Genomic DNA, 18,169 nt, shown 5'->3' on the forward strand with positions numbered 1-18,169 from the left:
TTTCGGGTACCCTTTCAGCCGGCCACAGTGGAGATCAGTGCAGATAGGTACAGTGTACAATTATCGCATTATTTATCATAATATAATTGCTAATGCTGTCATTTAAACGTGTTATTAACGGCGTTAGCACAAACCAATTTTAACGGTGTGAATTTTTTTAGCGCACGATTAACACTCTTTTGGCTTGGCAAACGTAGTTTTTTCACCTGATGTCTAGCAAACTTGTTGGGGCAAGCCGCAGCCAAAGGCTAATGTAAAGTTGTGAGTGGATGGCGAGCGCGAGACTCCGACATGGACGCCAACATGATTCTTAATGGAAAGTTTACATTTAAAAAGTTGCCAAATAGTTCCATTGACAAGAACAAAGTGATATGTGTGTTTTGTCGTTGTGAACTGAGCTATCGTCGCAGCACGTCCAGTCTGAAATACCACTTAATGGCCAAGCGGCGAATGCGAATTCTCCTTCTCCGCCCCCTCGTCAAAGCCAGGTGTAACACTTGTATCACTTAGAACTAGAAAATTACGCTACTGGGCCAGTCATAGGTTCGTGGGGAGTGGTGAAATCAAACATAGAAATTAAAGACTGGAGACAGGGTTTCAAAAAACCTGACCTGCACAACAGGCCATACATAAAATAAATAACACAGTTCACCGATCACTGATAGAAATTCTCTCTCGCTTTTTGGCTATGGCGGAGGAATGCTATTTCTCTCGCCGCAGACTGTTATTACCATGGTAACATAAAACTAACTGACAACAGACACTCGACCATATAATAATTCACAAACATAAAACAATAGAGATCAAAAATTGTTTCCCTTTGTAACATAAAACATATATAACATAAAGTCATGCATAAAACAACGTAAATATATTCCAAACTGAGTTGACTTAGTTGTGACGGTTTATATCACTGTACCATCATTCAACCCGGTGTACCAGTACTCATAAATTATGTCAAAACTCACCAAAACAGTCTTTAGCATTCGTTTTCTCGATAGACGCGAGGCTGTTGTGTAAACAGACTCTCGATTTGAGATTAAAAACGATAAAAAAAAACAAACGAACGAAACCAAACAAACAAAACCAATAATAATATAATATAAATTATACCGTTTAGTTTATATATTAATTATACAGTTTTACGAGCAAGGTATGTTTTATCAGTCTGTTTTCTGGGAATAATTGACACAAGCAGAAACCAGAAAACAAGCCGTTTTTTCGTTTTGTCAAAAAAACGAAAATCAAAAGTTCAGCTCGTTTATTCGTTTTTTGGTTCTGTCAAAAAAACGAAAATCAAAAGTTCAGCTCGTTTATTCATTTTTGGTCCGTGTATCTTTTGGTCATTGGAATTTTCCTTCATGAATGGGAATTAAAAAACGAAAAACGACTGGTTTATTTGATTTTCATTTTGAAACACAAAAACAAAAATTTAATTACGCTGAATTTTTCTTTTATTTTCATTTTCTATTTCATACATCAAAAATAAATTCACTAGTCAGCAGGAATGAAAAAACCAACCAAAAACAACCATTTATTCATATTCTCGCACCGTAAGCTGTCATTTAGGCTACAACAAAGCGCGAATGAGCAAAATGTCTTTGGAGCCGTACTCAGAAATGATTTTGGACATAAATTTGATGGGATTGCCCGAGGGACATCTGGAGTTGGAGGTGGCAAAAGCCATATCCGAGGTATGAAAGACTATCTGATCTTTTCTTATTTGATGTGTGTGTGCGTGGGAAAAGAAGTGAATTCTTGTCCCCACATTGACATCCTTTATCGTCACTATATAGCCTGATCTACACAACAGTAAACAGATTCCGTATGCCACCCCCATTTTACGTAGCCTATTCTCCCAATGACCAAACATATCGGCATGATTTTGGAATGTTAAAATCATGTTTGTTTATTTCTAGACGGGACCAACATTTGGCAGAAAAATGATGAAGGGGTATCTCGCCATTAAAGGGGTTCATGCTGCTGAGACACGAATAGGATCAGTGCTCAGAACTATGCACCAACCTTACCATGAAGCAAGACGCCAGGTAGGTTATTACACTTGGCAAATTCAAGATGATTCAGGTAGCGCCGTGGTCACTTCCATGACAACCACACACATTTGTTTTCAACTTGAGAAATTAATTCATGGATCAGCGGATTATTATAGCCTAGGTGTTATGTGTGTATTTGTGTAAACAGAGACGTTGGTGTAAACCAGGGGTCAGCTGCAGGGGCGCGTCTCTGTGGCCGTAGTAGGTTACAATAACAAATGCTTTTATTTTGAAAATAGAAATATGTTGTCTTCCGTTAGTGTAGCTTTAGAGTTAAGTTGCTACAAAAGAATATTATGGTTGCTACAGTAGGTAATAAATGTAGCCTATTATTTTCCTCCTCGTCCTTTTATGTCGCCGATGTTGTTTTTCTTCCTTGTAACAGTGTTAAGGCTACTGTTTTATGACCAGTAGCCTTTTTTTAAGAAAGTGAGAAGTGGGAGGGGCGAGGCTTTTTTTTGCTGGTTGCCATGGGGAATCATCTTTGTTCCATTGATGAGGGCTTTTCATCTCCCAGCAGCACTACACTAACCCATGCACAAGCATCCAAACAACAGCAATAGGAAGGCAATCTACTGTAAGGGGTAGGCCAAAAGAAAGTAATAAGATTCAATTATAATGGGAATAATATTGTACTCCTGAAGTGTCAAGGGTGCCATAGTTATCAGCCCATTTAGAGTATAGGACTATGTTGTTGAGGATGGCGTTGTAGGAAATGTTTCTATGGAATTGTTACATTATTTTCGTGTCTTCTTTTAGGGTGCCCGCAATCTCAACCCCATACCATACCAAGCAGACTACATGGGACAGAAGATTCATATGGACCAGAATGAAAAGTTAGCGATGTATGGGGTCACACATGCTGTAGCCATTGATGGCTGCAGCAAAAAGGTTGTTGGTCATTCCACAATGCCCATAAAAAACAACCTAGTCATCTATGAAGATGTTTTCAGGTAATAGCCTGTAATTTGTGGACACTTAAAGCAGTGTTCTGTCATTTATGCAAGACAGTGGTTGCTGGCCAATATATCAATATCGTATCAAGATTGTGATATGACACGATGTGTGATTTTGGACGTCCTACTTGAAAGGAAAGGCTGCATATACTAATCCCATATAAATGACAAACTCTTCATTTAAACTGGCATTGAAATAGTATCCTACATGTACACAAGTGTGACAAAATGCTGACTGCTTAACATTTACTTTGTTATGACTGAATCATATTTTACAGAGAATAACTGATTTGGAATGGCTACATTTGAAAAGCTTTGCACAAATTAAAATCAAGATTTTCATCCAATAGGCCTGCAGTAGTTGCTAATGGGATGTGGGACCAGGTGCGCGTGGATCATGGAAAGGAATTCTATTTGACACTCTTCATGCAGGAGCTGCTGTCATCTCATCGCTATGATCAGGAGAGAAGACCTTACCTACAAACTCCATCCACAAGGGTACAGTTCAGTAGTTTCTGTGTGGGTGAGTGGGTGTCCCAAAAAGATCCCACAGGAGCTGTTGCCTCATTCAGTTGAAGCAGCAGACCTCTACAGACAACAGCTGGGGTCCTCACTGACACCACAATCTACCTTTGGAGTAGATCCATTTGCCACAGAACAAGACAAAGTACTGGCTGAGAATCAGTTTGCAGACACATATTCTGACATTTCTGAATTGTTCTCTCGAGCAGTCAACAATGATTTTACACCATACAAAGAGGCACTTCTCTTTCTTATAAACACAACTCGGCGCAATGTGTAAAAACAACATTTGCTGTATTAGAACTCAAAGAATGTAAACAAGTAGAACAACTGGTAGCAGTGAACTCTGACTCAATCTTTCATAATTAAAACTCAAATATCTGCCTGTTTGAGTAAATTACTCATCTTCTTCAAAAAGTGACCTGAGAACAGAAAATACCTCAGACAGGCCATTAACTTCAAACATGCTGTTTCCTTCAGCATTTCCCCTGCATTTTGCGCAACTGTCTGAGGTCTCCTGCCACTGTTCCAGGCAAGTCTTGCAGCCAATGATGCTTTGGCAACACTGTGTGAACACCGGCTCCCCGATGAACTCTAAAAAACAAAATGAGAAAAACTAGTCATTTTCTGCAAGTGTTTCCCCAGTAAAATATTCTTGGTGTATTGGATGAGCGTTATATTTTTACACAACTTTGATGATTATAAAAAATGTCTGAAATATTACAAAAAATGAAGTGGCTGGCATACAGCTGACGTTGGTTAGATAATGTAAAAAAATGAATGTTTATTTGTAAATCTTACATTGTGGCACACACCATATAAAATAGATCCATTGGATACTTACTCAAGCAAATAACACAGGAGAACCCCTGCTTAATGGTTTGCAGCTGGGAACGAGTCAGGGTCACTCTTTGAGCTGCAGCCAGACTGGTGAGCTCCCTGATTGCTGACGTGACATCCGGGAGACTCTGAGATGCAAGTACGAGGTCTTCAATTTTCTCTGTGACCTCTGTAATGCCTCCAACATCTTCATCTTTTCGGCTGCTACACAGGGATAAAACAAAACACACAGGCTAGATTATGTACTGGATGTGGTGAACAGGATTGGTGGTGGTGGGGTGGAAGCTTAACCTTTGGTTTGAAAGTTTAGAAAAGAGCCTAAAAAATAATAATCATAAGTATTGGACTTATGAATGTAGCTTTGCCAGGTCAGGGCTGCAATTTAGGAAATGTATTTATTAGGAAAAAGACACAAATCAGTAAAATTGGTAAGGGGTGAAAAATTCCATTCCTGAATTTGGAAATATGAGGTCGACATGCTTTCATTCTTTAAGGGGGGAGTTGGTTCCTTAGCGGCAGACAGAGTATTAGTATGTGGGAATGCCAAATAATCCTTTGTATGTTGTATACAGAAGCAGCAATGGCAAAATTGTCTGAAAAGTCATGTAATGATAAGTCTAACAGAAAAAACAAAACAACAAAAAAAGGAACACATACATTACAGTGTAAATGAGATGACCTTACCTCATTCTCCTTCTTTTGGTGCCCTGCAGCTCTCTGAAGTCCTTTTCTGGAACAGCAAGAATGTTTCTTGAGTTTTGTTTCCAGTAAGGCGACCCTTGGAGCAGGAGTGGAAACCAGGAAAAACTATTACAACTGAAGTGGTTCACTCATTTGTAATAAAAAAAGCATAGACTCAATACAGAGAAACACAACAATAATTTATGTTACCCACCTGTTGTTCCCTCTGACTCCACAATGGCGTTGCCCTGCGCATCAGTCAATATTAAGGGCTCCTGACTTCCAACGGCATCCTGTACTTTTGTGGCAATCCCCTGAAGAGAAGCCTCGCACTCTAAAAACCTCACCACCACCATTCTGCTAGGATTCAGCTTCCCACTAACCACCTCAGCAAGGAACACTGACCTGGAAGAATATCAGATTTTTTTCTCACTGGAGGAACAGCACAGGAGGGCCAAGCAGAAACAAATGACAAGTCAACAGACGATACAATGAAGACAAAGGGAAAACACAGGGTTTAAACACACAGGGGAAAACGAGGGGTAATCAAAACAGGTGAGACACATTAAAAAATCACAAGAGGCGGGGAAACTTCCACACAGAGGGAAGAGACAGACTTCAAAATAAAACATGAAACTCCCACAAAAGGAACACGCCAGACATGACAAGACAGGGAATAACATCACACAAGACAAACAGGAGACGCACGGACACAAACCATGACACCTAGCAATGCTTAATGGTCTTATGTAGGAACTGATAGTAATAGTAACAAGTTCAATATTTCCTTTGAAATGTAGTGGTAGAAGTATAGAAGCCAATTAAAATACTCAGTACTTAAATACAATTATTTAGTTACTCTCCACCACTTTGTATATCAACAAGAACTAGATAATAGAGTCTACAAATGAGACAAAGAATGGCTAATGGAGTGGATATAAGAATGAGAATAATTGTTGAGAACAATTTGTCAGGCAGCTCATATATTAGAAGAAGTATTAAAAGCATTTAAAAGCTTGATGGCTGTTGGTATAAGGATCTTCTGTATTTATTTATCTGGCATTGAAGAGAGAGCCATCCACCATTAGCTACAGGTGTTATGGAGTGGATGTTCTGAGTTGTTAAGAATGGCCTTTGATATCTTCAGTGTGCATCTCCCCCACATTGAGGATGTTAAAGGCCATTCATAACAACTCAGAACATCCACACCATAGGCTATATGACCCCATAATCAGATCTCAACTAGCTTGTGTGCAATAAAATCTATTGTATATCTTTTTTCTGGTTTCATAATCATTGAATATGTGACTTTAAAGTTACCTCTGAAATGCTTTGGCTCTGGGGAGGGCTGAGGCAACCCGCTGTGAACCAACTGTACTGGTAGGTGTTCGTGTGAAGGTAAAGCGTTGCCCCGTCGTTGTTGTTGCCCCGACATCGTCTTCGCCGTGGACTTCGTAGTGACCTCTTGGACTGAGGTCTATGGAGTTGAAGACGCCGGATGATTCTCCGGGAAATATAGCCACATTTGTGTCGTCTGTTATGTACAGACTGTGACTTGAGACCTAAAAAATACACAAGTCAAATAACAGCTAATGTTAGTGTTATTAACGTTAGCGTTTTCAAAACATAATTATTCAATCTAATGTTAGGCTACTGTGAGGATACTTCTCCAAACGCTGTCCAAATCACATTAATTCAAAATTTGAAGAAAAAATGAAAGCTAGAATGGCGCACAGTAGCTAGGCTAGGCTACAGTAGCATGCAGATCTATAGGTAACCCGATTTTATTTTTTATTTTATTTTTTTACCTGAAAGATCCGACTAAGTTTATCAGCAGTCATGTCTTCATCGCGAAGACAAACTCTCTTGCTCTTTCTGAACACAACATACTGGTCCATCCTCTTCGAAGTCTCCGTCGTCATTAGCCTACTCTCCTTGTCTCAGACAGTCCTGACCATGCGCTCTTGCCTGAGAATATGAATAAATGGTTGTTTTTGGTTGGTTTTTTCGTTCCTGCTGACTAGTGAATTTATTTTTGATATATGAAATAGAAAATGAAAATAAAAGAAAAAATCAGCGTAATTAAATTTTTGTATTTGTGTTTCAAAACGAAAATCAAATAAACCAGTCGTTTTTCGTTTTTTAATTCCCATTCATGAAGGAAAATTCCAATGACCAAAAGATACATGGACCTTTTACGAGCAAGGTATGTTTTATGGTCCGTGTACTTTGCGGCCAATGGATTTTCGTTTTGAAATGAGAAAACCAAAATCGGGAAACGAGCTGTTTCCCGATTACCATATAGAGATAGGAAAACAAAAATCCGAAAATGACCCATTTTCCGAATTTTGTTTTGATAATAGAAAACGGAAAACGGTAAAACGACCAGTTATCTGATTTTCTTTGATGTGCTTAAACATGGACATCGGGAATTAAAATACTGCGTGGAAATCTTCTTTCTCAATTTTGCGAAGATTTTGTGTTGTGACCCGGAAGTTGCTCTCACAAGCTTAACCGTTACATTTAATTAAGCAAGGAATGGAAATGGAGAGCTTCATATTGTTTCGCGGACCCAAACGGCTGACTATGAAGCAAGAGGACATGTCTGCAGACAAAATTTGCAGGATTTTTCAGGTGATGTTACTTTTCAACTTATAATTGACACTTTTATCCATTGCAAAAAAAATGCTCACACAGTTCACAGCGCCTTAGCTTGGTGGCATGTCATTCTGCGACAGGTAGAATGAGTTAATGTTAGCATAGCCGCGGCTATTTTTTGAGCGCAAAATAGTTTTTTGACTTCCCACATGCAATTTTACAAACGGTAACATTAACATTTTGATTTTAACATTAACTCATTTGTTGGAGAGACTAGTGATGTACTAGTAGTGGTAACAATAATAGTTGACATGACATAACTGTTTAGGGATGTTCTCTCAACTAGATTGATTAGTTAGCATAGTTCGCTAAATATCTAACTGCCAGGGCTGGCAAATATCTAGCCACTCCTTCATCCACGATGCCGTGTGAAAGACGTTGTTGTCACTTGTCAGTCACAGGACACATGGTGCTAAAGAAGCCGTCAGCTTTACTGTCAGGGAATGTGAACAAGGTAGTTTGCCACACCAGCTGGCGAAAGGAAGACTAGATTGTGTCATGGTGTGGTCAATGGTTGTTTGACAATAAAGAGACATTTTCAACCATCCACTAAAACAATGGCTAAGAAGCCCAAATCATTTCTGTTTGATTTGAAAAGATAAGAAACATTTGTATTCAACCAAACAATAGCTAAAAATCCCGAATTCTTTTTGGGATGATGATATATTAATGTTCCATATGGAAAAGCAAAGAGAACTGCTAAAGACTTGGCGCTCTGAGATTCTTCCGAACAAACTAATGAAGAGTGCGTTACAAATAAAATTATTATTATAATTATTATTAAAGAACTGCTGAGTTGCAGCACCATTGTTTTAGTTTTTCATTAATGAAAAAAGAAAACATGTTAAATGTATATATCCGTCTTTTGTCATGATTAATATACAGAGAAAATCGGTAATATGTGATAAATCATGATTAATCCACAGATTAATCCACACTTTTTTTTTTAATCATTTCACAGCCCTAATATATATATATATATGAATTGTTTTAAGTATGTTGACCTGTGATGTATATTTGTTATGGAAACACGGGATTAGCATTAGTCTTTGTACTATTTAATTACAATGTTTTTTAATCCTTTATGGTATTTTTCATTTAATTCTATTAAACAGGTCAGTTGCAGCAGTCTTTATATCACGGACGACTCCAACACGGCAATATTTCCAGAGCCAGCAGGCCATTTTTCAATAATTAATCTAACTAATCGCAGTTATGAGGTCCACGGCGATGCAGAGCACCTTCCACCCGCTGCTGGTGCTCCTGCTTTTGGGTTCATGTGCCGACCCTCACCGGCTTCTGCTTCTGCCACATCTTTTTCTGCGTCTGGTTTTTCCACTGAAACACCACCACCACGAGCTGGATGTCCACGAGCTAGTGGAGCTAGCTTGTTCCAGGGAAGATCATTCCAAAGGTTACTTGTTAAATATGTAACTGATCTCTGCTGCTAAAATCTCGTCCTATAATATATAAATATCATTTTAGGCCCATAGGTGTGATTTTAAGACGGTCTGATTTATCCCCAGGTCAATCCATCTGGCAGAAATTGTTAATGAGAAACTCAGTCCTTCCAGGACAGTAGTTGTGTGCTTTTTGGAAGCTGAGGCCTGCGTTGAACGAATTTCGGCCAAAGTTCAAGATGCCGTGGGCTCTGATGAGCCTATTATCTTGACGGACACCCAAGGAAACGAAATAATGGACTCTGAGGGCACAAGAAGTAAGTTGTATGATCAGAAACTTGCTTCTAATTTGTGGTTTCTAATAAACCTTAATGTTGATTTTAAAGGAGTCATTGATTGCAAAAAACAAATTTACCTTGTCACAGTTGATTAACGACAGTTCAGTGGGTAAAATGTACATACAATGAACCCTTAAAGTCCATTGACACTTCTTTCATATGCAAATCTCACAATTAAAAACCGGTAGGTATGTAAAGCAGGATTTGCTAAGAAGATGTAGCTGAAAAGGTGCTGTTCTGACCCTTTGTTCATTAAAACCGCAAGCTGTAGTATTATGTTGTTGCTAACGTATCCTCCCTGTTTCTATTATCGGTAGATGTGATGGTTTAGTTTATTGGCAATGTGGCTAATGTTATTTCATGTCCCTGACTGTGTTTCATTCAAATAAATAACACATGTTTGTTTACAGCCCAACCAATGTTACATACCCTATTCGGTGACCGTAAGGAACCGTGTGAAATACCCCCAAAAAGTCAATGACCCCTTTTAAAAACAGAAGTAAAGTTAATGTTTTCTGACTTCTTAGGTTCCCAGTTCTGGAAACAGAACTCAAGAAAAATATATGCTGTGCCTGAAAGTGACTTTGTGGAGTTTCAGAATTGGAGAAGAGCTAAAACAAGGTAATACAACATTTGATCTGTAGGCAAATTCATATGAACTAAAACTTCCTGAAGGAAATACCAGTGTAATGCAAAAGTTAAGAAAGGAAAAAGAAAAGAAAGTAGAGTGGAAGAATAATTATTATTTTAACTTAATTTGGTCTGCTTTTTTGAGTGATGATCATGAATGAAGTCATTATGATTCAATTATATGACAACAATGTCTCATAGGTTGACGCTTTTACAGAGTAAAATAAAGATTTATAAAATATTCAGAAAGATATTCAAACATTTGTTCATATGCACCATTTGAAAAAAATCTTTAATCCTCTTTTCTGTTCATACATTTAAGTCGAAGGGATGGAGATTCAAGCCTGCAGGAGGTCCTTGGACGTGTTGACCAGCTGAAGCAAGCCGCTGGGAGTCTCCAAGAGGTCACTAATTCAATCAACCAGCTGTCTCAGCTGGCCAAGTCTCAAAAGGAGGAGATCATGGCAAATGTCGGTTTGCAGCCCTTAAAGGAAGCCTTTGCATGTCTTGTGTGTAAAGGTACGTGTAAGATATGTAACAGTAGGCCATTCTACAGTACAAAACATAGCCGCCTGCCACCCTCAAGCGCTGCGCTGACCAGCTGTCACGGGTGTTCATCGCCATCTTCAACATTCACTCGGCGATAGAACACACTTCTGATTGCTTAGTTAATTTCCTTCTATATTGCAACTAACAATTAAATGTTATTTTCTGCATCAATTTATAATATATATTTTTTTAACCTTGCAGCTGTAATGGCAGATCCCATGTTCGCCACATGCTGTGGATCGATAATTGGATGTCGTACCTGTGTGGAGCTGTGGTTAGTCACATCAGACCACTGCTTGAAATGCAGGGCAGGAGACTTTGAAAATAAAATACATGAAGTGAAGGGTCTCTCTGCTGCCTTGTCAGTTTTCAAGGAGAGAATAATTGAATAGATTTGATTTGATAGATAATTGTTTGTTATTGTTTGTTATGTTTACATTACTGGAACTACCTCAGTTTGTTTGTTGGATGTTATTATGGGTACATGACCAGAAAGATGTTGTTTGTTGTAATGTTTATATTGTGTGTGACCGTTTTAAAAAAGAAGAAAAAAAAGACAACTTCCACTTTATCATTGTTGTAATAAAATGTTATTTTTGGTATACTGCTTCTTCATTGACCATTGCAGGTCACTGTGTAACAGGTCGCACATGTCTTGAGGTGATATCAATCAGAGACCTCACTGCATTTTTAAAAGGGCCATAGTTATGGTTAACCACATTTTGGTAGAGGGATAGCAAATCAAAGAGAGAACCAAACTCAGTTTCAGTCCATTGTTGGGCTTCTTCAGAGGGGAAAGGATCACTTCCAAAAATGGATTCTCTTTTCAAGGCTGATCCCATTTCCTGCTGATACAGGTCAGCTGCAACTGCACCGACTGGCAGAAGGTCCTCAGAAAGTTTTGCAGGACACCCTTCTTTAGCCAGTTCGTTTGGAATTCCCCTTCCTGCAAGACAGTAAAGTGAGTAGTGAGATTAAAGGGGTTACACTTGTGGGGAGGTAATCATTTTGCCAATGATGTTTTGACTTGTAATTTTAGTTGTCTTTCACAGCATATTGGAGTTGACAATAATGACTAAGCTTCATTCAGATGGGGGTCATTCCTACAAAATTCACCCAATGTAAATGCCCTCAAATTAAAGATGAATGTCTGTGCTTTGAGCATGTATTCATTTACATTCAACTCCAAACCTGTAGAAGTCATCTAAAATAGCAAGAACATGGTCAATGTCCAAAAAACTTGATTCTAACTAATAACATGTTTTACTAATTGAATCTGCCCCTCTACAGTAAGTACTGGATTTGCAGTGTTGCAATTTGAGCTACACATTTGTGAATCCATTTCAGATTGAACTCTATAATAGAACATCAAAATTAATTTACACTGCTTTATTAGCAAGTTATGCCTGTAATACAGCCAGTAAAATGAAATTAATCATACCTGGGATCCTGTGTGCATTCCATGCCTGTACGACATTTGTGATGCCAATCCTAGCCAGCTGGCATGTCAGGTTTGACACACAATACCTGGATGTGTTGTCCTCCATGTCCAGTTCCTCCTGGTCCACCAGCTGTACCAGAGCTGTCTTCAAAGGGTAGTTGACTCAAGCATTCACCTCCGACCACATTCTCTCTATCACATGGTTCTGTGCAGGTTATAAGGATAGTGTCAGTCTGCCTGCCCTCATTAGAAATACGCCTCAATGGCAAGAAACCAGGATTCATTTTTAACAACACATTTATTTTACCCTTGTAGAAGGTGTCTGAAGGTAGGGCTGCCTTTGAGTATTGTGTCGATGTTCTGCCAGTTTTTCCTGGATGAATAAAGCCAGATATAATTCTTTCCCACAGTCAACTCTGACCTGGTCCCATAGTCCATAGGAAAGAACAGCAGGCCTGAAGATAAATCACTGACAAACATAAAATATACATAAACAGCATCAGTCTCTTAGCCATGGCCAGCTAAAGTGACAATTACATTTTTTTGTCAAAATTGGAATGATATCAATAATAGTAAAACTGGAAAATGAACTAAGAAACTGGAAGAGGGAAAAAGTTTTTTGTTTTTTCCAAATTAATTATTTCCATATTACAAATCTAGGTTTTAACCTTTTTTAATGTACTTGTTCAAGTCTGGGTCCTCCTAAGGAGACAACTTTGGGTTCCACCTTACAAAGTCTGTGAAGTTAATTTACCGGTACACTTCCTCATAAATCACGATATTGTTCTTTATTGGCATGGTGGAGTGACCGACCACCTTCTTGCTGAAACCATCGATAGCCATAACATGAGTCACTCCAAACATAACAAGCTTCTCATTCTGATCTACATGCAGCTTGTGACCCATGTATTCTGCATTGTAGGGTATGGGGTTCAGATTCCGGGCACCCTAAAATATAAGAATTACATTATAATAAAAACTCAATAATCTTTCATTCGTATGATTAGAATCTCAACACGTATGTTCTATTGAAATGTAGAAAACACAATGCTATTTGACCTTACCTGCTGTCTTGCAATGTGGTAGGGTTGATGAATACTTCTCAACACATTGCCCACTCTGCCTTCAGAAGCTTTAACCCCTTTTGCGGATAGACATCCAGTCATCATTTTTCGACCAAAAGACGATCCAGTCTGGGGGGGGGGGGGGGGGGTAGGTATGATGTTTGGCATACATAATATATATACATATTATAAAACAATTGGGTTCTATCGAGTTATAAAGCTGCTTCTGATTGGACGAGAGACGTTCCATGAGTTGGAATATCCCAGGACATCCCAACTCGGACTTTCACAGCTAATAATAAATCACTCTGCGATGACATTCTAAAGCGCGTTGATGATAACTGTTAGTTCTTGTAATTCCAAACCAAGACGTTGACTGGAACTATTTTTTGTTGCGGAGAAACAATGGTGAAATTAACAATTTTTAAATCAATAACTTCGTGTTGAAATGTTAATTGGTTGAATATAAAATTGTTTTATAAAAGCAATATTGTGGCGAGCAGCACGGGAAGGACGAGACGGGAGCCCAGGTTGAACAATTATGCAGTTCCGTGCCCCATACACCGCACGACTACGGACTGCCTTTATTAACGAACCGAACGTAACAGAAACACGGGACAGCTGACCAACACACACAACACTCTCACTAATGGTCCCGATCACACTACACATCACACAACAATGGAACAACACACAATTAACACACATCATCCCGAGAAATTAGCCCCAACAACAGAACAAATTAACAAAACCCCCTTTGTCAACTGACTACCCCAACTCCCAGAATCCCCGCGGCTCCGGAACATGGCGCCCACAACCGTGGTCGCCACACAGCCCCCACCTTAGGGGTCAGACGTCCCGTCGACCCCAACACCCAACACATAGTCCCGAATTTTCAGGGGGTAGGCGCCGCCGCCTTGGCCCCTGCCAGCGGCGGCCCCGTTGCGGCGCAGCCTTCCTCCCTGGTTGGGACGCCCGTCTCCAACAGTCCCTATTAGTCCTGGGGGTGTGGTCGGGGACCACCGCCATCGGGGCCCCCACCAGTTCCTGCGGTAGGGCGGCGCTGGAGCGCCGTCCGTTCACCCCATCCTCCGCCGCTCTCCGACGCCTGGCCCTCCGACGGCCACGCCGGCGCCCGCAATCCTTGACCCACCGACACTGCTCCGGCTCGAGGTCCGGTTTCCTGGGTTTCCGGACCCGGTCCTTGTCCTGCCCGGACTGGAATGCCACTGTGCCACGGGAGAGGGCTGTCCCAGCCGCGTCCTCCCGGGCACCACAGCGGCGGCAGCAGTACTTGGCCGGACCACACTGGTCCTGGCAATCATCCTCCGTGGACAGCTGCAGGCTGGGTTGGTCGCAAAACTCCCGCTCTGCCCGTTCCGCCACGTCGGAACGGGTCTTTTCCCAAACTGTTTTGGTTTTCTCATTTCAAAACGAAAATCCATTGGCCGCAAAGTACACGGACTTTTTATCAGTCTGTTTTCTGGGAATAATTGACACAAGCAGAAACCAGAAAACAAGCCGTTTTTTCGTTTTTTTGTTTTGTCAAAAAAACGAAAATCAAAAGTTCAGCTCGTTTATTCGTTTTTTGGTTCTGTCAAAAAAACGAAAATCAAAAGTTCAGCTCGTTTATTCATTTTTGGTTCTTACTTAACAAAACGAATTTCCCTCTCAATATCTTCCGTCGGTGGGCGGGTCCTCTGTTTGGCTAGTGTGCTTCGTTGCCCTGTGCTCTTCAAAATAAAAGTTCTTCCGTTTGATAATGTCGACAAAAATATTACTGTATTATAGACACTAACAGACACAGAGGACCCCATCACCCACAGTGAAGACTGACAGGGCTTCAAATAACAATAATAGTATTCATAATCATTTGAAAATGAGAACTTTGAAAAATTAGAAAAGTTATGATGACTTCAGTGCAGTTGGCATGAAGTTATTACATGAAGAGTAGACCCGAGGGCTTTACTACGACGGAGGCTCAACATATCCAGGCTCTGTGTTCATAATCCGGCTCAACAAAACCTAAAGGCCCGGTCAGAGTTAACTGGTATGACGACGGTGGTCATTGTCCGGCTCTGAGCTTTGCGCTCTACACGCGTTCACGTCAAAGGAGCTGCGATCGCTGGCTGCTGATTCACAGCCTGAGAGCCATGATGTAGGTGTACACCTAGAGTGTGCATATATTTCTTGATATGTAGCCCCTACGATAACCTTTCCCTCGAAATAGCCTCACCCAATCGCACCACTGAACTTGGCCATAGGCTCGGCCAATCAATGACTTGCATGCAGGTGCCCTGGCGAATGGGAGGAGAGGAGAGGGCGGGACAAGAGAAGGTCGGCGGGAAACACGGAGAGGTAGACGGTGGTTGGGCGCGGTGCCATGGCGGACGGAGATTTCGAGATAATAGATCAGTTAAAGAACAGTTTAGCTCTTAGTTATTGCGTGTGCGACATGTTTTAATCTGAGCTACGGAACCTTTACGGCTTGAGTGGCGAGTGGAAGACTCCACGCCATCAGTGCTGAAGATTCATCCGGTGTTAACCAGTAAAGTTCGCATAGTGCGAGGCAACCGTCCTTGCTAGGTAGTGCAGTTTGTTTATTCAGCTATATTACTAGCCCGTCGCCAACGTTGGAAGCCTTGACGCCAGAGAACGAAGAGCCAACCAGTTCACTGCAGCCCGGGACGTATCTGTGGCTCATCTCACCTGCTCTCTCCCTCCACCTCCCTCTCCGAAGCCATTGACACACGGTGCGTTGGGTGAGTAAATAGGCCACCCTGCCACCCAGGACTCTACCATTCTCCACGGACAGCAACGCGCTCTCGATGGACATGTTCAATTGGTGAACGGTCGGCACATACGTGACGTGGACAATCCGAACCAAAAGGAACATTGAACTAAGAGTGGACATTGAGTGTGGTTATGTGTATTGTACAAAAACGTTTCTGAAGTTATTATTATATGTTACTATTGTGTGAATTGTATTAATGCTGTTGCTATTTACATGTGAGGTTCATCTGTAGTGTATGGTATTAGAGGTACCTGCTGATAGTGTTGATTGAAAGTGGTATTGAGCCACTCTGGTGAAGTGGATGTTGTTGATATAAGATTTTGGACGTTATATGGTGGTTACATACATTTGATTTATACATTTATTATTTTTTTCATTTTATTTTATTACTTTCCTATTTTATCTAATATCAGAAGACTAGTACTTAGTGTAATAAATAACCACTCGTTTTTCAACTGTTACACTATTGCTTTTATTTTTCCATCTTCTCTGAAGTAGGGGCGTCTCATCCTCTGTCCATAAAGTAAAGTGGTTAGGGGGAATACAGGGTAAGACACACCGATACCTTCTGATATTCCGTCCTTTAGGTCTTCACCGTGACAGGTTAAAATCCTAAAGCCTAAGCTATTGTATTTCAACTGAGCAGGTAGAGCAGACACGAGACTAATAGGTCTGGGGGTTAGGGACCTAGATCCTTTAACTTCCAGCCATTCAGGGAAGAGTGATTTACCCCTACAAAGCGGACGTAGGTCCCGTCCGCTACATTTGGCGTCATGAACAGGATCAATTTCTTGTAGCTTTGCATTTTTTTTAGTTTATGCCTCATCATGGCAGAGATAGAAGAGATAAGGAAGCAATTTGCGGATCTCCAGAAAACAGTTACAGCTCAGACGGCTAGGCTGGGGGAACAAGCGGCACTTCTTGATCAGGCCAGACAAGATCAGAGGGAGGCTCTGTCAATGGCAAAGACTGTTATCGAACAGCAGGCCAAGATCCCCGCATCCTTGTATATTCCAAGAGAGAGAAAATGTTCAGATTTCACTGGTAGCCCAGCCCAAGGTGAACCATGCGTTGAGTGGATAGCATCCATGAAGTCTAGTTTCAAGATAGCCAGAGTCCCGGAAGAAGATAAAATCGAGTTGCTCAAACAACACCTCAAGGCGGAAGCAAAACTGACGGTTCGATTTCTGTTAAGGGAAGGAAATACTGATGTTACAAAAGTCTTTGATGTTCTGGAGAAAACATATGGCGACAGGGTCCCCGTTGGTGCTCGCCTTAGAGAGTTTTATGACAGGAAGCAAGGGCCAGGTGAAAAGATACGTGCATATGCTTATGATCTTCAGGAAAAACTGCATAAGCTAAAACGGCGAGACCCGGAGCGTATTCAAGATCCTGACAAAATGCTGAAAGAACAATTTGTACTTGGGCTAAGAGATGACTTCTTACGGCGTGAAACAAAGAGACAGGAGAAAGCGCAACCAGCTCTGGCCTTTCTTGACCTGATGAATGCGGCCATCACGTGGTCTGAAGAAGAAGAAACCCCCGAAGCTGCAGCCAGAGGCCCAGTGCAAGGAGCGGTTCATGCAACAGCTGCTGAAGAAGTATCTTCTCCACTGACCTTGACATCACTCCACGAAGCTATCCAAAGTCTTGCTGCCCGCCAGGAGGAGCTCTTCAAAACAGTTCATGGCAGGGAGCAGGCTGCAATGCCTACTAGACCTGCTAGACCACCTCTAAGAGACGACGAAGGGCGACTCATTTGCTATTCTTGCAATCAACCTGGTCACACGAGCCGCATGTGTCGGCAGGGTAAACCAGCAGAATATAGGGTAAAGATGGCAGCCGTTGCTACGACAGAGGGCCAAGCCGAAGGCGACACACAAGGCCCTAGTGTTTGGATTAGTGTAGTAGTATTTTAGGGATGAACGTAATCGGAGAGCTCAAGGGCTTCCTGACTGGTTTCAAGGGTATTAAGAAGCTGGACCGAGTTACTCCACAGCCCGGCCACGCCAGTCTACGGCGTATACTGGCCACCATGGAAGAAGAGGAACGGGGTGTGGGTCCAAACGGATGATTGGGGTTCGTAAAAGTTGCAGGGAAGCGGGCTGCAACCATCCCCCCGTTCAGTGAAAAGGTGATCGAAGGTCGCTGTAGGATATCACCCAGAGTAACAAGCAAAGTGCTGGGTGAGGCATCTGCCAGTGCCGGTCTCGCTTGCGGTCTACTGGTGGCCAATGTTCTG

General features: G+C 41.3%; 1 pseudogene across 1 annotated transcript; it reads right to left on the reverse strand.

Annotated features, from left to right (window-relative positions):
* Positions 1–4,436: 4,436 nt before the first annotated feature.
* On the reverse strand, positions 4,437–15,969 carry LOC307071299 (annotated as a pseudogene). The gene is made up of 6 exons: positions 15,913–15,969; positions 13,134–13,262; positions 12,824–13,017; positions 12,377–12,524; positions 12,070–12,274; positions 4,437–4,576 (listed from the first exon to the last, which is right to left on the reverse strand). The product of its transcript is annotated as an uncharacterized misc_RNA (transcript).
* Positions 15,970–18,169: the final 2,200 nt, after the last annotated feature.

The sequence above is a fragment of the Pollachius pollachius genome (genome assembly GCF_949987615.1).
Source record: "Pollachius pollachius genome assembly, chromosome: 2".
Lineage (NCBI taxonomy): Eukaryota > Metazoa > Chordata > Actinopteri > Gadiformes > Gadidae > Pollachius > Pollachius pollachius.